The sequence below is a fragment of the Amia ocellicauda genome, chromosome 14 (genome assembly GCF_036373705.1).
Source record: "Amia ocellicauda isolate fAmiCal2 chromosome 14, fAmiCal2.hap1, whole genome shotgun sequence".
NCBI lineage: Eukaryota > Metazoa > Chordata > Actinopteri > Amiiformes > Amiidae > Amia > Amia ocellicauda.
This window is the reverse complement of record NC_089863.1, coordinates 25,856,245-25,873,096: the sequence shown is the minus strand read 5'-3', so window position 1 is coordinate 25,873,096 and position 16,852 is coordinate 25,856,245. Positions and strand designations below refer to the sequence as shown.

At 47.1% G+C, this 16,852-nt stretch overlaps 1 protein-coding gene across 6 annotated transcripts in view; it reads right to left on the bottom strand.

The window, feature by feature from the left end:
• The window catches only part of sema6cb (semaphorin 6Cb), a 118,879-nt gene extending 106,804 nt beyond the window's left edge, over positions 1-12,075 (bottom strand). For all 6 annotated transcript variants that reach the window (XM_066721388.1, XM_066721393.1, XM_066721392.1 and 3 more), the window contains exon 1: positions 11,872-12,075. The gene's annotated coding sequence lies outside the window, so the exon portion shown is untranslated. The remainder of the gene's footprint in view (positions 1-11,871) is intronic.
• Between the last annotated feature and the right edge of the window lie 4,777 nt (positions 12,076-16,852).

Genomic DNA, 16,852 nt, shown 5'->3' with positions numbered 1-16,852 from the left:
GGTCCCACTTCCCCACGGATGGATGGATTGATGGATGATGATTTTAATGGTCTAACCTCTATGCATGCATGTTTTTTTTTTATGCAAAGAAGTGTCCAGAGTCAAATAACTGGACGCGTAGTAGGGACCCTGAGGACAAAACTCATCCCCGGCGGCGCAGTACCTGTCAGTTCGCCACCAAGACTGCCAAACTGCTTTACCAGACGCGAGAGAGAGATAATAAACAGGATTGTCAAAGCAGGTCTGAATGTTTGGCCGCTGGCCGGGGCCCGAGGCAAATATACGATCCCAACCGGACGTGCTTACGTTTAGTCCTGACGCCCCCCCCACGGGGTATCGCCGATTCTTTGCAGAGTTTGGCAGAAAACTGGCAAAATCCTAACCCCTCCCCCTCCCAACTACTCTATTTTTTTTGGTGGTTTTATTTTTCCTATTTTTATGAGTTCAAACCTTTTCTTGTCTCAAAACGAATGCACGGGGGACATTTCAGAGTTGCATGGAAAAGCATCAGTAAATTATATCTGTATTTAGATCCGTCGCACGTCAGTTTAAAGGTTCTGAAACGCATCGCCACCGAGTCGTGACTGAAATGGTTTTTCGTTGCTCGAGTCTTGATGGGATTTGCACACTTCAAAGATCAAAGTCCGGCGGCCTCACTTTCAAGACTCCAGCTTGCATGTAGTTGCAGGTTGGCGTCCTCTACGCTCGAGTCCGGTCAGCGGGGGGGGTTTGGATTGGAAAAGAAAATGACCCCCTGCACCCCCAAGTTCAAAGACAGGGTGACCCTTTAAAGACCGGCCTGTGAGAAGAGTAGAGGGACAATCATTTTTGTTTATATTCGGGGGTTGTACTGGTGCATTCTGGGTACAGTGCCTTGCTCAAGGGGACAACAGCCGTGCACCCCCCCCCCTTGGGATTGAACGCACAATCCTCCACTCCAGAGTCCACAGTCCTGACCGCTAGGCCACACTGCCGCCACACCACAACGGGACGGATGGGTCGAGCCGAGGCCGATCGATACGGAAAGATAAATAGCACACCTCTTCCTCCGAGCCTTAAAACGAGAACAAGACCATAAAAATAAAAAAGAATACATCAACATTTCCCCACAGCTCTGGTCAAAGCCACGACGCACACGGTTTCAACCGCTCCCGAACAAAGTTGACCGAGACGCCGCCACCGCCCGTCCTTCTGCTCACCCACTCCCCAGCTGAGATTTACATTTGATTTCTCTTCTCGGTGCCCCCGAGACGGGCGAGACGGTGAGAGGTTATGGATGGCGCGTCATATCCAAGCCTGACAGGTAATCACTCAGACCCCCAAAGAGAGAGAGACCAACCTTTGAGGGATGGTGCAATCAATGGAAAACTCCAAAACGGCCGCCATCCCCCCGGCAGGCGTTTCATCTTGAGAGCTGAGCTTTAAACCAGCCGTCCGTGGCGTCACCTGCCAGGCGGGATAAAGCGCCCGGGGAAATTTTGCCTTGCTTTGAAATGACAGAGGGCCCGCGCTTGCCCCAGAACAGCTGGCGCGCGGTGCCCGGCGGTTAGACTAGCTGACGCGCGGCGCATTTTTTTCCCTCCCTTTTTGTCGAGTTCAGTCATTGAAGACATCTCTGCACACCGGAAGGACCGGCCCCTGTATATATTCAAATTCAAACTAATAACGGAATGGACGTAAACGGGTCTTTCGGGTTCTGGTGCCCTAAAGGGTTCACAACTCTAACAAAACACCCCAATTGATCCTTCCAGTTTCCGGGTTTGCGTCACAAGTGTGCACACTCCCAAAACTGAGTAACGGAAAACAATTAAGACACTTATTTGCATATGACAACGACTAACGATTTAGTTTTCATTACTACTTGTTAGTACTTGTTTTAGCTACATTCCTTAAACCAAGAAAGTATTACTTGAATTCCTTACCAGCTTTTAATTGAAATGACTTGTGGAGTGCCTTGTTGTTGTTTTAAGTAAATTTTCTTATAATAAATGATAACATGTTTACTGTAGATTTACTCACATTTGACAGTACAAGCAATTGCTACCAAATATCACACATCACTAAGAATTACTTAACAAACGGACACATTTTTCATTAGTTTGAGTAATTGTATTTGTGCTTTCAGTGCGTTTGTACATGCGTGTGCGTCTGTGTGTGATTGGCTACTCGTCTCTTAAGAAATGCATCCAAACAAAGCGCCAAACAGACTAAATCCCTGCATCACACCGTCTTCAAGGATTGAATCCTTTCCAGTCCATCACATCCCCCCCGCAGACAGGCGATCTTATGCGGAATCGCTTGCTTTAATGGGACTGAACTCTGAAGGCACCGGAACAGGGAAGCGGTGAGGATTGGTGGTCTTGGCACAAAAAGATGACCAAGCCCCGCCAAAAGGCTCGCAGGTCGGGATGGGACATCTCTGCTCCCCGCTTCTGTGAGAGAGCGTTCCCAGCCCCCCTGCGGATCCGTCCTCCGCTGCCGGCTGCCTGGAGTAATCATCCTTTTAATAGACCTGGCCCCGGAAGAGTTCCCATCTCCCGAGGACCTGGCGCTGATTGCGCCGGCGTGGGGCGGCCGTCGAGAGCGAGGAAAACACATCATGTCCCAATTACGCTGTAGGCCTCCCGAAATTAATTGCTCGCGATTAGAACGGTTAAGTCAAAAGGCATCGGAATCACTTCAGAAATCAGGCTGTTTGGGGTTTGGTGTGTGTGTGTGTGTGTGTGTGTGTGTGTGTGTGCGTGCGTGAATGTGTTGTGTGTGTGTGTGTGCGCGTGTGAGTGTGTTTGTGTTTGTCTCTTTTTAGCGTTCAAACTTCTTGCTCTTCTCAAAACTACGGCACTGGGGACATTTCAGAGTTGAACATCGGTGGAAAGGGTCAAAAGGTTCAGAAGCACATCCGTGGGGAGTGGTTTCTGAAATGGCTGTAGTGCGTCCCTAATCCCCCCCCCCCTCGGCATCCCTCGAGTTCTGGCTTGTCTTTCAAAAATCTGCAGGAATCCCACACGCCTTTTCACCCCCGCCGTTTGAAGTCTCCATCTCAGAATCAGTCTCCGGTGACAGTACTAAGCCAGCGAGATCCCACAGAACCGCAGAGAACCAATCTCGTACAGGTGCCCGAGAGGGTCAAAAAGGTAGCGTTTCCTGAAGGCAGGCTGCCGTGTCGTCTTATTAAGTGGTGGCAATTATCGAAATAAGTAGGTCGCCCTCTTTTAGGATTATTATCCATTCGTCATCCTTGCAGCCGTGCCCTCCAACACACGCAAGTTCAAGCGATGGCTCGAGTCACAGCCGTGTGTCTAAGTGCATTGTGGAGAGGCCGCTGCTGGTTTTTCGAGATTAGCCGCACACAAAAGCCTACTTAAAAACAATCCCTAACTGCGGTCTGAAGTTTGTGTATTTGTTGAATATATAATTTGGACATTTCTCCCCCCTCCCTCCCTTCCCCTGGCATCCAAATGATTTAGAAATATAGCGTCTAAATGAGGCAGTAATCAAAAACACAACAATTTGCCTGGCGTGCATCCGACGGAGATTGTCAGAAGGCAGTTTTCATTAAGACTGACTGCTGCTGCTGCAGGAAAAGGAAAAAAAAGGATTGCAAGAGGTTTTTTTTTATGCCATTTCTTTCATTTGCAATTAAGTGCTTTTTTTAACAGGTTTCTGTCCATTAAGCACTGCATATTGACTGAAAGCAGGATACAAATATTAGAGAAATACTAAAAAGAAAAAAAAAAACCTGCACCCCTAGTGTTGTCTTGTCTGACACAAGTACCCAGCTACATAGCTTAACCCATTAAATCCCAGATCAGATGGCACTCGATTATTCTCTCATGCCCAGACTGGGGCCAACGTGGAAATGAACTCCTTTACACAAAGAGTTGTAGGAGCGTGGAGCAAACCGCTCAAGCCAAATCTCTGGGCTCTCAGACACAGCTGGACGATGATCTGGTTGCAATTATCAAACAAGCAAGGGGGGATGAATTCGCGTTTTGTGACTTTTAGGTTCTAAAAATAAATTAACCCTTTAAAGATAGAACCCGTGTTGCGCGTTTTTACCCTGGTCTCAAAAGGCCCCCGGGGAAAGCAGAGGTTAAGGAAAAGGAAGAAGAAAAAAATCACTGTAGTGTGACTGGAAACTAGAAGTAAAATGTATTCCGTAGGTGTATTGTCCTTAGCCCGACCGGCGAGGGGAGACTATTTCAGTACTCATTACCTTGAAGCCATTAGGAAGACACAGTCATCTAGGAGCATCACATAATTTAAGACAAAAACCACAGCACGGGAAATTGGAAATAAAATTACACCCTTGGCTTAATGCACCATTACCCATGCTAACTGAGCCGCGGGTCTATCACACCGCCGGTGCCAGGACGCAATTTTAGAGAGCCGAATCGTCTCGACGGCGGTTCCGGCTCGAAAAGTTATTTAGTGCCATCAAGGACTATCTAGCAAAAGACTTTGGTTATTGCATACGGAGGGGCTGTAATGAACCGAGCTGGGGGGACGGGAGGTTTGCCATTAGGGTACCATATTCTCTGGAAAATAGGGGGCACCTGGATTCCCAGAAAGTGGAAAGCACAGGGAGAAGGAAGAGACTCAAATCAGCAGTAATAATTAAAAAAAAAAAAGAAGTGCACTAGAAAAGGCCCTCAAGAGAGAAATTAACCTGATGTCAGAGAGCCTACTTTGTAGATTCAGATATATGTATTTTTTATATAAAACAAGTTTTTTTGTTTTTAATTAAATGCTGCCACACTCAACCCAAATCATCGGCAGCTTGATTAGACACCACTCCGCCTTTTCTCAGCTTTTTCTCCCCAAGCGTCGCTCCTCTTCGGATGGTGTAATGGAGCCATAAAATAAAGGAGACTAATGTTATAGGCCACACTGAGGATAATTCCAGCTTTATTCTGAACTTAATTACACCCTTGAGCTGGCTGAACTTTCCTCTAATTAACCGCCGTCTCGTTAAGCTCAGGTCTGACTAATTAAACCCCCCACTATGGAAGCAACATTTACATCTTTTTCTTTTTGTTTAGTTTTTTTATTGACACTGACAGCTCTCAGAAGAACCCTTAACGTTTACCATGGTAAATAAAAAGAACAGGACTATGGGTAGTAGATAACCCCCCCAGCAACTACAAACGTCATGAATTAGCTCAAGACTCCTGATTAGGAAAATATGCGGCAGTCTCTAATGAACAAGTGATGCCACTAGTTTAATAGCGCCCTCACACCCGCACTCCAGCTTGCGCTTTTAATGGATGCGCAACATCTGGCGCTGGCGGGCGGCCTGTCACATTGGCCTGCGTGAACAAACTAGCTCTCCCATTAACGGCAATCAGTGGAAACTTCACTCACTCCAACACGCATGGCGGGGGGGAGAAAAGGAAGAACAAGGAAAATGAAGAGAAGCAGGGAAAAAAAACTTGGATAAAAAAAGTCTGGGCTCTGGAGATGCGTCACGGATTGGGGATCATCGACAAAACCGGCAAGAGCGCAGGCAAGGGATCATTTTCAAGGACGTGTCCTGGATGCATGGGTTTCTTTATTTCCCGTAATCCATAATCCTTAATTTCAGCAGACAAAGCCTTTGTTAAACAGAGCTGCGAAACACAGAGCCGTTATTGGCTACCGCGAAATGACTATTGTACCCACACACACACGCAAAAATACGACCTACAAATCCCCACTTCCACTTCTCCCAATTGCCCAACGTGTTTTCTTACAGCTGTAGCGGGAATCTAAAGCATGCATAGCATTGGCCATTACTTTGCTATTTCAGTCATTTCCTGCGGCTGCGGGTTCTCGCACAACCCGACTGGATCCACGGTGGGAGACGTGCAGACGGGCTGTTCAAACATGCAAGTTCAGGCGTGCATTTGCGCTTGCTCCACCTGGCCAAGCATGCCCCCATTGTGAAGCAAACAAATCGCCACGCAATTGACCAGACAGATGTGTAATTGGAGCCTTATTACCCCTACGTGCAATGCAATTTGCTACCAACGTCGCAAGCAGAGAGCCCAATTTAGCAGCCTTGGAAACTGAAGAGCATCATTTGCGGTTTACGACAAGACATTTTTTTGGTTTGTTCCCGCACCCGAAAGCCAGGAAAGGTGGGGAAGAGGGAGGGGGGGGGGGGGAAATCCCACTTAGTCATGACTCCCCCACACACTTCAGCCATGTGTGCAATTTTTAATTATCCACGGCTGCTCTCCAAGAAAAGAAAAAAAAAACGTGCATATCCAAGACGCAGCCGCCGGCGCCGGTTTATCCTCGCCTTCAGCCCGAGCGCTCGGCTGGCACAGGGAGGGATGCGACAGCGGGAGTCTGCACAGCCTCATTAAAATCAAGGTCATTTCTTGCCAATTCAGAGGACAAGGAGATGCTCTGACAGACTTGGGAGGAAAATCTCCCGCCCTCCTCCCGAGAGTCTTCATTTCAAGCGCAGGAGAAACGTGTGAACAGCGCGCACGCTTCGCTGTCACCTTTCATACCCAGCCTGCCCAGCTGGCACCGGGATGCATTTTAATTAGGGCTGTAAACGATCGTTTGACGCTTTTAAAAGCAAACGCCGTCAATGACACGGGGCGTTAATTGCAATGTTATTTACCAGTTTGTTTGTTTGTTTGTTTTGTGTGTGTGTGGGTGACGCGTTTATTTTAATGTTCTAGAAAGAATCGACGGAAATGGGAAATAGCCTCGGAAAGGACAAGGGAAAAACAACAACAACAAAAAAAAAAAAAAAACACACCGATACTGCCAAGGATAAATACATCCTTCACCCGTCATAATTCAGATGTCCGTTCTGTATATGAATATTTATCCCAGTGTTCAGAGACAGTCCTGTAGGTTTCTCCTCAATAGCTGAAGACCAGGGAAAAGATCAATTAACTAATTAAGAGCTAAGCTATTAAGAGCAAACCTCCGGACACACACACACACACCTGGCTGTCCCATAATAATGCATTACCCCACAAAACCATTAAATATGATTTACGAGTTACAGCTATAGACACACTCACGCACCTCCTGCGATCGTTCCTGTCACCGAATCAAACCAAATGCAATTACTCATATACATGATAATCTATAAGCGTGTACTGATTCAAAATACAAAATGGTGCACTGTGGGAGTCCATGAGGGGCACCAACTCCTAATGCACTGCCTTGCTCTCGCATATAATTGAAGCTATTTCTTACACACGCGTACGGATCAAAGGCAGGGTCGTGCAAACGGGTGCCGTCCTCCCCGGCGACAAAAAGCGCACACGCAAGGACGGGCCCGGGCCAGTGCACGCCGACCAGAGGCGCGGGGAATACATTACATATGCGCTCCGACAGAGCCGTCTATCCGGAATGACACTTCGGTTTTTTCGTTCTCGCCAGTCGTCGGGAGCTGACATTCAATAACCTTCTCCGCCTGCACAAATAAATTGGGTAGATCTCGCCGGCGCGCCGGGAAAGGTTAGACCGTGAACCGTTGCTTTGCAAACGCGGGGCTCTGGAGGCGCGGGGCCAACCTGGTCTCGCTAGAAAAAGGGTTCACTCTTGCATTATTATTATTTTTTGGTTTTTTACCCCCCCTTTCTATTTACACACACAGACGGGCGGCTCATTTTGTGTTGGTCGCGCAACACGTGATGCAGGGACAGTGTTGGGTGTTGGGGGTGTTGGGGGGGGGCAAGCATTCTAAGGGCAAACGCGTTTAATTAATTGTAATCATATGGAATGGCTAGCTTATGTGGAACAACAAACCATTCACAATCCAGGTGTCCCGACTACTTCAAGCATCCCTTATCCCCCGGCAATCGCCCGACGGTATGACCAGAAAGGGTTAATAAAAGGAGAGCTTCACCTTCCCTAATAGGGTTAATTGCTAAATTTATGAGGCACTAAAATGCAACCCAAACCGCCACCGGGATAAGAGTAGGTTAAACACATTACGCACACACACACCCCCCCCCCCCCCCCCCGGAGCAGCTTTTGAACCCCCCTGGGCGCATTTGGTTCAGTGTATTAGCTCGCCACTTGTCCTGCTGCAGGGCAGTGGATATAGAGATGAGTGGAAAGACAATGACCGCCTTTCATTTCTCAAATCCTGGACATTACTCTGATTTTCTCCCCCCACCGTGTATTTTAAGCTGCCGGTGCGTGAGTGTGGCGCGTCGCTGGCCCGTGAATGAAGCAATTACTCCTGATTAATTAATTGCAGATGACACCTCTGCCGGCCACCACCGTGCGCAGCAGACAGCAGCGCCAGACTGACCTATCCGACCGTGCACCAGAGCTTAATATTGCAAGAAAGAAAGGATGGATGGATGGATGGACGCAAGGAAGGAAAGAAGTGAAAAGCGTCTAACACAACCACCAGAGTTAGCGTTTGACGGGGCGCCTTTCAGATATAACTCATGTGTAATGTTGCGAAGAAACAGGCAAATAAACACGTCAAAATATAGACGCTTTTGATAGCTGTATGTATTGTCAGCCTCCCCTGCTGGCATTTGAAAGGCACTGGAGTAAACCCATATAGATGGGTCCTATAAAGGATAGAAAGACATCCAACTGGTCATTCATTATGACATCATCACTATATATATATATATATATATATATATATATATATATATATATATATATTTGCATTATGCTCTGAACTGTGCTGTATTTTTGCACTTTGTATTGCTCTTATGTTTTGTAAGTCGCCGTGGATAATAAATAATAATAATAATAATAATAATAATATAAATTTCATTAGAGGTTTTTAATAAGGAAGGCCATTCAATTGTTTGCTGCGCTATATCTTCAACCATACCTACACTGGACATGATTAATACTAGGGAAGAGAAAGAAAACGCGTATTGGCGCCTATTGACAATCTCCAAACCATGCAAACACTTATTCAATGTGGTTTTTTGTTTTGTTTTGCTTCCTGTCGCTTCTCTGGAGAACAAAGTGTAATAAGTGCGCATGGAAAAAAAAAAAAAATACAGTATCTAAAATCGACACTAGAATTCTATCATCCATTAAAATGTTCTCAATAATTAAACTTCTGCAGGCCCTGGGTTGGGAAGAAATCCCAATAATTTTTCCACTAACCATTTTGCATTGTTATTAGCGCTAAAACGCCACAAGCAGAGAGCATAACTTTGCAACTGCGCTCACGAAGGAGCCGATATCGCTAATACCCGTTCCCTGTGCAGTAAATTTAAAGTTTAAAATGCGAGGGAGAGATTAAAGCAGCCTGGTGGTCAATATTACTGGTCAATATTAATTAAAAACGCCTTGGTGTGGCGTAGTCTGGCCAGTCTCCTATCTAACAGGTCTGGGTGACTCAACCCATTACGCACAGTCATAAAAATGAATATATATCATAGTCATAAATGATGACCTGAATATGCGGCGGTTTTAACTTCCAGACACTGTGTTCCTGCACGTAATAACCCACAGGCACAGAAAGGCACACAGTGAAACGGGTGAATTAAAGCTGCAAGTGGGAAATGTACTGGTGTACTCAAACTGCACGGCACGGGTTTCTACACGGGTCCCGCACAAGACACCGCAACCATGTGATAAGGGTCAAATCCCCCCCAAAAGTATTTGCATGCACACGGTCTCGAATAATGGCCACAGAGAAAATGAGAGCACTTTATTAAAGTCTCCTCCTCTTCCATTATGGTCATTGGGTTTGATGAAGAATCGTTAATATATTAGTCTGGTCGGGAACCCCAATGAGGAAAAAGAAACGAAATTGCTAATTTGCTAATTGGATCAAGATTGAAGCGGTTTGCTGGGTTGTTGTTTTTTCCAGTAAATCCAGCCTTTAATGACTAAGTTGCACAGCTGTCAACCGTGACCGATATGCATGCAATCAACCCGAAGATGATGTTGTTTTTCTACGTACATGTACAGAATTATACGTGAAACAAATATTGGAGGAAGCGTTTCTTTTTTCCAGCTGGGTTGGTTTATAAGAACGATTAAGCTAAAGCATCTGGAACCCGTCAGCAGGCTGTAACTGAAATGTGTGGACATTTATATAAAGATAAAGAGAGAGAGAGGGAAGGAAAACACGAATGCAAAGTTATCCTCTCGTGCAAACGCATTTCTTCTGCGATTGCAAGTCAGTCTGGAGCCGCTTCTGCCGTAACCGAGACCAGAAAAAGGGGGAAAACTCGACATATCATCGACAAAAACCTGACCTGGTCTACAAAATAGCCACTGTCGCAGGCAAGAGGAACATACTCCTGCTTATATGCGCAAGATTGCATTTCACGCATCTTGACACGTTAAAAACCGTACGTGCCGCACCGTCCGGCCAGCCGTAGTCCCGGAGTGCCACAGACAGCCCCCCACAACCCTTAATTAATTAATTGGCTTAACTGGCCACAATGACCACTTGTTCCAGGTAGAGTAATTGATAGTTGAGAGACACTGAGAGACAACTCCAGGACCGGGGTTGCAGCTCTGTAGCAATTGACTGCTTTTTTCCTGCTGCTTTGCGTGAAAACAAATGCTGGTTTAATCCAAGCTACCCCGATCACAACGGGTTTAAAAACGAGAAGGGGGATTTTGTTTTGTGGTGGCATGCCACTGAATAAAGACATGACAGCGCCTGTAACGAGATCTTTTGACGATCACAAAGACGCAACCTGTAGTCCGAGGCACACAGGAGGCTGGGACCTAAAACCCAGCAAACGCGGATCTGGTTCCCCAGCTGGACCTCTGCATTTGCGGGGGGACGCGCAGAGTTGTTAGCACGCATTTGTTTTGTGGTTTCATTGTCCGGCGCCATCAGACGTGTCTCGGCTTAGGTTATACGGTTTGCCCAACGAAACACATCTTGGAAAAGGACCACAAGCAGGAAGACCACCGGGAACTATTGCGCTGCAGTGCCTGTATGTGAAGTCACCTCGGACTGCTGCCAGCTGTCGCTAGTTTATTTTGATCGCTTGCTCTGTGTATTTTCCGCAAGTGAGCTATAGCTTTTTGAGGCCAGAACTCGAGGAAAAGTGCACGGAAATCGGATGGGAGAGGAAGATTACATTTCAAACGAATGAAGCCAATGCACTATGTACACTACATTTGCAATGCCACCTAGAATAAGCCCAAATCATGCTTTTTGCTGGTGGAGATGCGCTCCAGTCCACAGGACGTCTGGCAACGTGGTGGTAAACCCTTTGCAGAAGCTACAGGCAAAGCAAGGACCGGTTTCTCTGCTTTGCCATCATCAGTTATTGTGTTTCAAGTCCCACAAGAAAAAGCCGAGGCATATTGCGTGAGCTCCCGCAGTAATAACTCAACTTGCCGTTTCCAACTTGGGAAATATCGGCTGCACAGGATTTCTGCCAAGGCACTGACGGCAGAGCTCGCAAAGCTCCCTCAATGGGAGACAGAAGTGTTTAATAATCTCATCTGTCTTCACTGGAGCTGGCTGTAATCAGACACTTGTATATATAATAATTAAACTGCTAGTTTATTGAAGGGAAGACAACAACAACAACAACAACGATCAAACTCGCAGCTGCTAGGCATGATGCTGCAGGTTAATGGGCGCACTGCAAAAACAAAAGTGTTGTTGACGTTGTGCATTGGGAACAATGTTGCAATATCGCCACCAACATTAAATAAGCAAACATGGCATTTCACTACACGCAATCCGCAGCTGGGAAGTTAAGCAAACTCCGGGGTTTATTAGCAGCACCGTAGACCCCCCGATTGACCCCACAGACAGTGCGTTTGAAACCCCTGCATGTACAAAGTTGCTATCCGGGGGGGGGGGGGGGGGGGGGGGGACAGTTGCAAGCGAAGGACCTTAAAAAAAAAAAAAAAAAAAAAGAAGTGCACACAGACCGCCTGAGCACTTACCTTGCGTCTCTGTCGAGGGAGGAGGGGAAAGCAACCGCACAGCAAAAAAAACAACAACAATCCAGCGATCTCTCTTCCAGCACACAGCAGGGCAGAACAAGATCACCAGTCACTGTGCAGGGCTTGCTGTCGTTGCGTTGTAATCCCGCACTGAGCGCCACGCAGCCCGCACGCACACTGCCCGAGCCAGACTGGCGGCGGCGCAACCCCGGCCAGCCACCGCAGCCTGAGCGCCGGGACACGGGCCAATCAGCGGACGCGCCCCGCCCACCCCGCGTAGCCCCGCCCACCGGGTTTAAATACCGTCCCCCTCCCGCCCGCCCATATTCTGTTTAATTAATTAACTCCGAAGTGTCATCCACCTTTTCTTTCCCTGCAAACGGTCCGTCCTATTTTTAGGCTTTCAAACGGTTATCAAAGCGTCTTTTAAATGGATGTAATGGAGTGTGACCGGCACAGACTGCTGTTCAGTGACGGTTCAGTGCCTGCTCTGTTGTGCGCCTCCAATGCAAAACTAAACAGGCTCTTTTTTTTTTAATTTGTGTCCCCTTTTTCTGATTCCCAACTCTTTCTGTGTGTGTGTGTGTGTGTTGAAGTCGTCGTTGCCATGTGCAGTGCACTGGCACCCGCGCTGCTGCAACGTGTCTCCGCTCTCTGAGTCAGAAGTCATCAAAAGAGCCTTAATCCTGCGCCAGTTTCACAGGAGGAGAAAAGGGAACAGAAGACGCCATGGCTTCCAAAACGGAGCGCGCCACGTTGCTGAGAAATGTGCCCGGACTTTATAGAGCTTTTTATATCTCTGTACTTCCTCGACTTGTTTGCCTGCTGCTGCATCCTACCAGCGCGTCGTGACATTGCTACGCCTAAATCTCTGCCTACGGCCTCACCCCACCTCCATCTCGACCTGACCTCGCGTGGCAGGGGGATAGTCTAGCCACTCAGGTCCAAAGATGTCGTTCCAGTGGCGATTTATTTGCCTATTCACTTTATTCTTCATCTTTTTTCTCCAGTCTAAACTAAGCTGTGCAAACGTGCGGCTCATAGTATAAGCGCAGGCCAAACCAGACTCCTTCTGGAAGGTCCCGCTAGCCCGAGCTGAGGTTAAGGATGTCGTGAGCAGCTGATGACCAATCACGGTGTGTTTGTTATTTGACTAAACCCCTTTGTGCCTCTTCTGTAGCAGGACATGCAAACAAACAAGGGCTGGCTGTACGGGGCCGTTTGGGTTGTTGTTGTCGATGCATGCTTCACCTGGACTCTTGATGACTTGCTTTGGATAACAGCGTCTCCTTAAACAATCTGGATTATTTCCCCTGGTGGCCAGATACGGCATTGCAGGAACAAAGATGTTTGCAAGCCCAGTGTGTGGAAACAAAGGGAACCAATCTGACCCAATCCGGATGCGTTTGAAGTTTTACAAGCCTCGTGCACCTTTCTATGAGCCAATAGCAGCCCCGTTCTCTTACGCTGGGGAGGAAATCTGCAAACTTCCTTGCTTCTCAGCTTCATCAGTTCCCCCTGGCTCTGTACCTGGCTGGTAAAAGGAGGGAGGGGATCTGAGCACAAGGCCAGGGGGGTCATCCTGTGGATCTCCTCTCCTCGAACGTGTGGAGGAAGCAGAGAGGAGAGCGATTCTGAAGAACACAAGACTGGGGAGGTCAACTCACCGCTGTGGGATCCAGGGAACAGTGGATTGTGCTTCTGTTCCCAGTTTCAAATTAAAACAAACTTCTTTTCTTTTCATCATCTCTCTCTCTACAGGTGTGGGGCACAAGGCTCGGTTCGCCGTTGTAATCGAGGGATGGATGTCGGCATCTCAGGGATCAAAATGGCTTAATTCGTTTCCATCTTATATGAAGCAACACCGAAGGTTTATGAGGAAGCCTGAGACAAAACACTCCCCAGGGCCGAGATACGAAAGAGCTGAAACTCCCTACCCGGGTCACCACGCCATCTTGGATTTTATATAAGGCAATCCCTTCTCTGCATCTATACTCGATGCCCTCGTGTAACGCCATGCCATCTGATAAATACAGCGCTGTGTATTGATTATTAAAACCCTTTAGGAGGAGTGGGGCATCTGCCAAAATGCATAAAATAGAATCATAACCACTGTAGAAAGGCGTCCACGATCCCAAAAAACCAAATGAACCAGAAAAAACAGATGCCGTTGGGATATAGCTGGAAGACCACCTGTAGAATGGTCCCTCTTAATGATACTAAGTGGGTATTTGCTCGAGGAATGGGGGATCAGACAACGCAATGCCATTATTTAAAGACGCTTATCCAAGGTGGAAGGGATACAATGCGACCTTTGTGACCCCCCGGGGGCTGGAGGTGTGCAGTCCCGATATAAGCTTACTAAGCAGGGCTTTAATCTCTATTGACAATCTGGGGCAGGGGGACGGGCTCATAATATAGGCAGCCATATGGCTAATTGGCGAATGCTAATTTCCCGGGGAAACGGGGAAAGGTCAGGGCGTGCTAACGAGTTCACCAACGCGCCACTTTCAGACATACAGCCAGAGCGCGATCGATGGCAAATGCATTCCTGGGGAATTTGTGTCTGAAAAGGCTGGTGCAAACGTTTTAATTGAATATTTCTGTTCTATATGTATAATTTTACATATATTAGTGGTCAGGCTGTTGAGCAGTTCTTGTTTAACTGCTTTATATCAGACCCCCCTAACCTGCTGGTTTTGGTTCATAACGAGCGCTCAGTTACATAATTGAACCTTAATTGAAGTAAGAATCTGTGTAGATTTGACTGTTTAAAATGTGTAATAAGAGAGTTGGTTCTTTAAAAAGTTATTTATACAATTCTATACTTAACTTAAAACCCTACTGTTTAAAATCATTAAAAGGCTCTGATTTAGGAAATTATTAGTTCGATTAAGGTTCAATTAAGTAATTGAGAGCTCAGTTAGAACAAAAACCAGCAGAGTAGGGGCTCCTCCAGAACAGCCTTATATGAGCACCAACTACACGGCCTGCAATGTAGGACTTGACGTCTCAGTGCAATATCAGGCAAAATGTATTTTACGTTGTTGTGTTGTTGTAATCGCCAGTCCTGTGGTATCCTGTATGTAATAAATTGTACATTAGGTCTGGGGAACAAATGTGTCAGTTGCCTTGGATAATGGTTTCTACTAGATGATTTTATTATGATATCTATTATTATGTGTTGAATAGAAGGTCTATTTCAGTCTCAGTTGAAAAGTGATTCCAGTTTCATTTCTGTGCGTCTGGTTGTTTTATTTCTCTTCTTCTTATGTGACTGTACTGGGGAGGACAAGTCCCCAGTCACACACCATCGCCTGTTTCTGTCCACGCTGTCCAGGAGAGATCTATAGGGATGTCCTCTATAGGAACATATAGGAACGCTGGCTGATTACTTATGGACGATCCCTGGGAGTGTGGGGAGGAAGCTGGGGGTTTGGGAATGACGTACAAAGACTCACAACGGCCAGACGTTTCTGCAGGACGTGATGGGATCAAGTGGAGGGGCCTGGTGGGGGGGTCTTCACTGCGCATTTCGAGATTCTGAACCACCATCTCATGAATCGCTGATTATCTGCTCGGACTTAATGTCTTATGGATTATAATCCTGTGGAGGTCGATCCGATGGGGTCGGTCAGATCTGGGATTAGAGAATCAGTCTTGGGAGAGAAGCACAGACCTCCTCTATTGCCCTGGATGTCAGATACAGAATCCCATCAAGCGTCTCTGAAGTAACGCGGCGGAGGGTAACAAGTAACCCCGGTTGAATGCAGAAATTGTTAAAAAGTAATACATTAGGCTATTGCATTTCCTGCTTAAGACCCAGAGCTATAACGTATAGTTACCACACAAACAACATTACCCCACACACACACACACACAGACACACACACACACACACACACACACACACAGACAGACTCTCCCTCACACACACACACAAACACAAACACACACACACAAACACAAACACAAACACACACACACACACATTCACGCACGCACACACACTCTCACACTCTCACACTCTCACAGACACAGACACAGACAGACTCGCACACACACGCACACTCTCACACTCACACAGACACAGACAGACTCGCACACACAAACACACACACACACGCACACACACAACACACACACACACACACATTAGAGAATCAGTCTTGGGAGAGAAGCACAGACCTCCTCTATTGCCCTGGATGTCAGATACAGAATCCCATCAAGCGTCTCTGAAGTAACGCACACACACACACACACACTCTCACACTCACACAGACACAGACAGACTCGCACACACAAACACACATGCACACACACAGACAGACGCTCTCACACACACACACACACACACACACACACACAGACAGACTCTCTCTCACACACACACTCACACACGCACGTACACACACACAACACACACACACAGACACACACACTCTCACACTCACACACAGACACACATACACACACACACAGACAGACTCTCTCTCACACACTCACACGCACACACACACAGACAGACAAAGACAGACAGACTCTCTCACACACACACACACACACGCACACACACACAAACACCGCCCCCCCCACCACACACACACACACAGACCAACACACAGACACAGACACAGACACGCACACGCACACACACTTACACTAACCTCCTTATAAACTTCACTGAGAGATACAAGACACAAAAAGTAACCAGTGCAGATTTTGCCCTTACAAAGCACTTTCTAGTCACTAAAATATGCATTTGCTACAAGTTCCCTGTTATAGTTGGGTGGCGAGGGAGGTTGTGTTACTGCATCACTTCCCTTTGGACATAATGACTGAATCACACTCCGCTTTTGTGTGTCTTCCTCAGAGTTGCAGTGTACGTCCTGGGGACCCCTCGCTTAATACCCTCGCTAAAACCCCAGCCCTGTAGTTCTGTCCCTAATCCACATCGGTGAGATCCGCAGGTGGAAAGAAA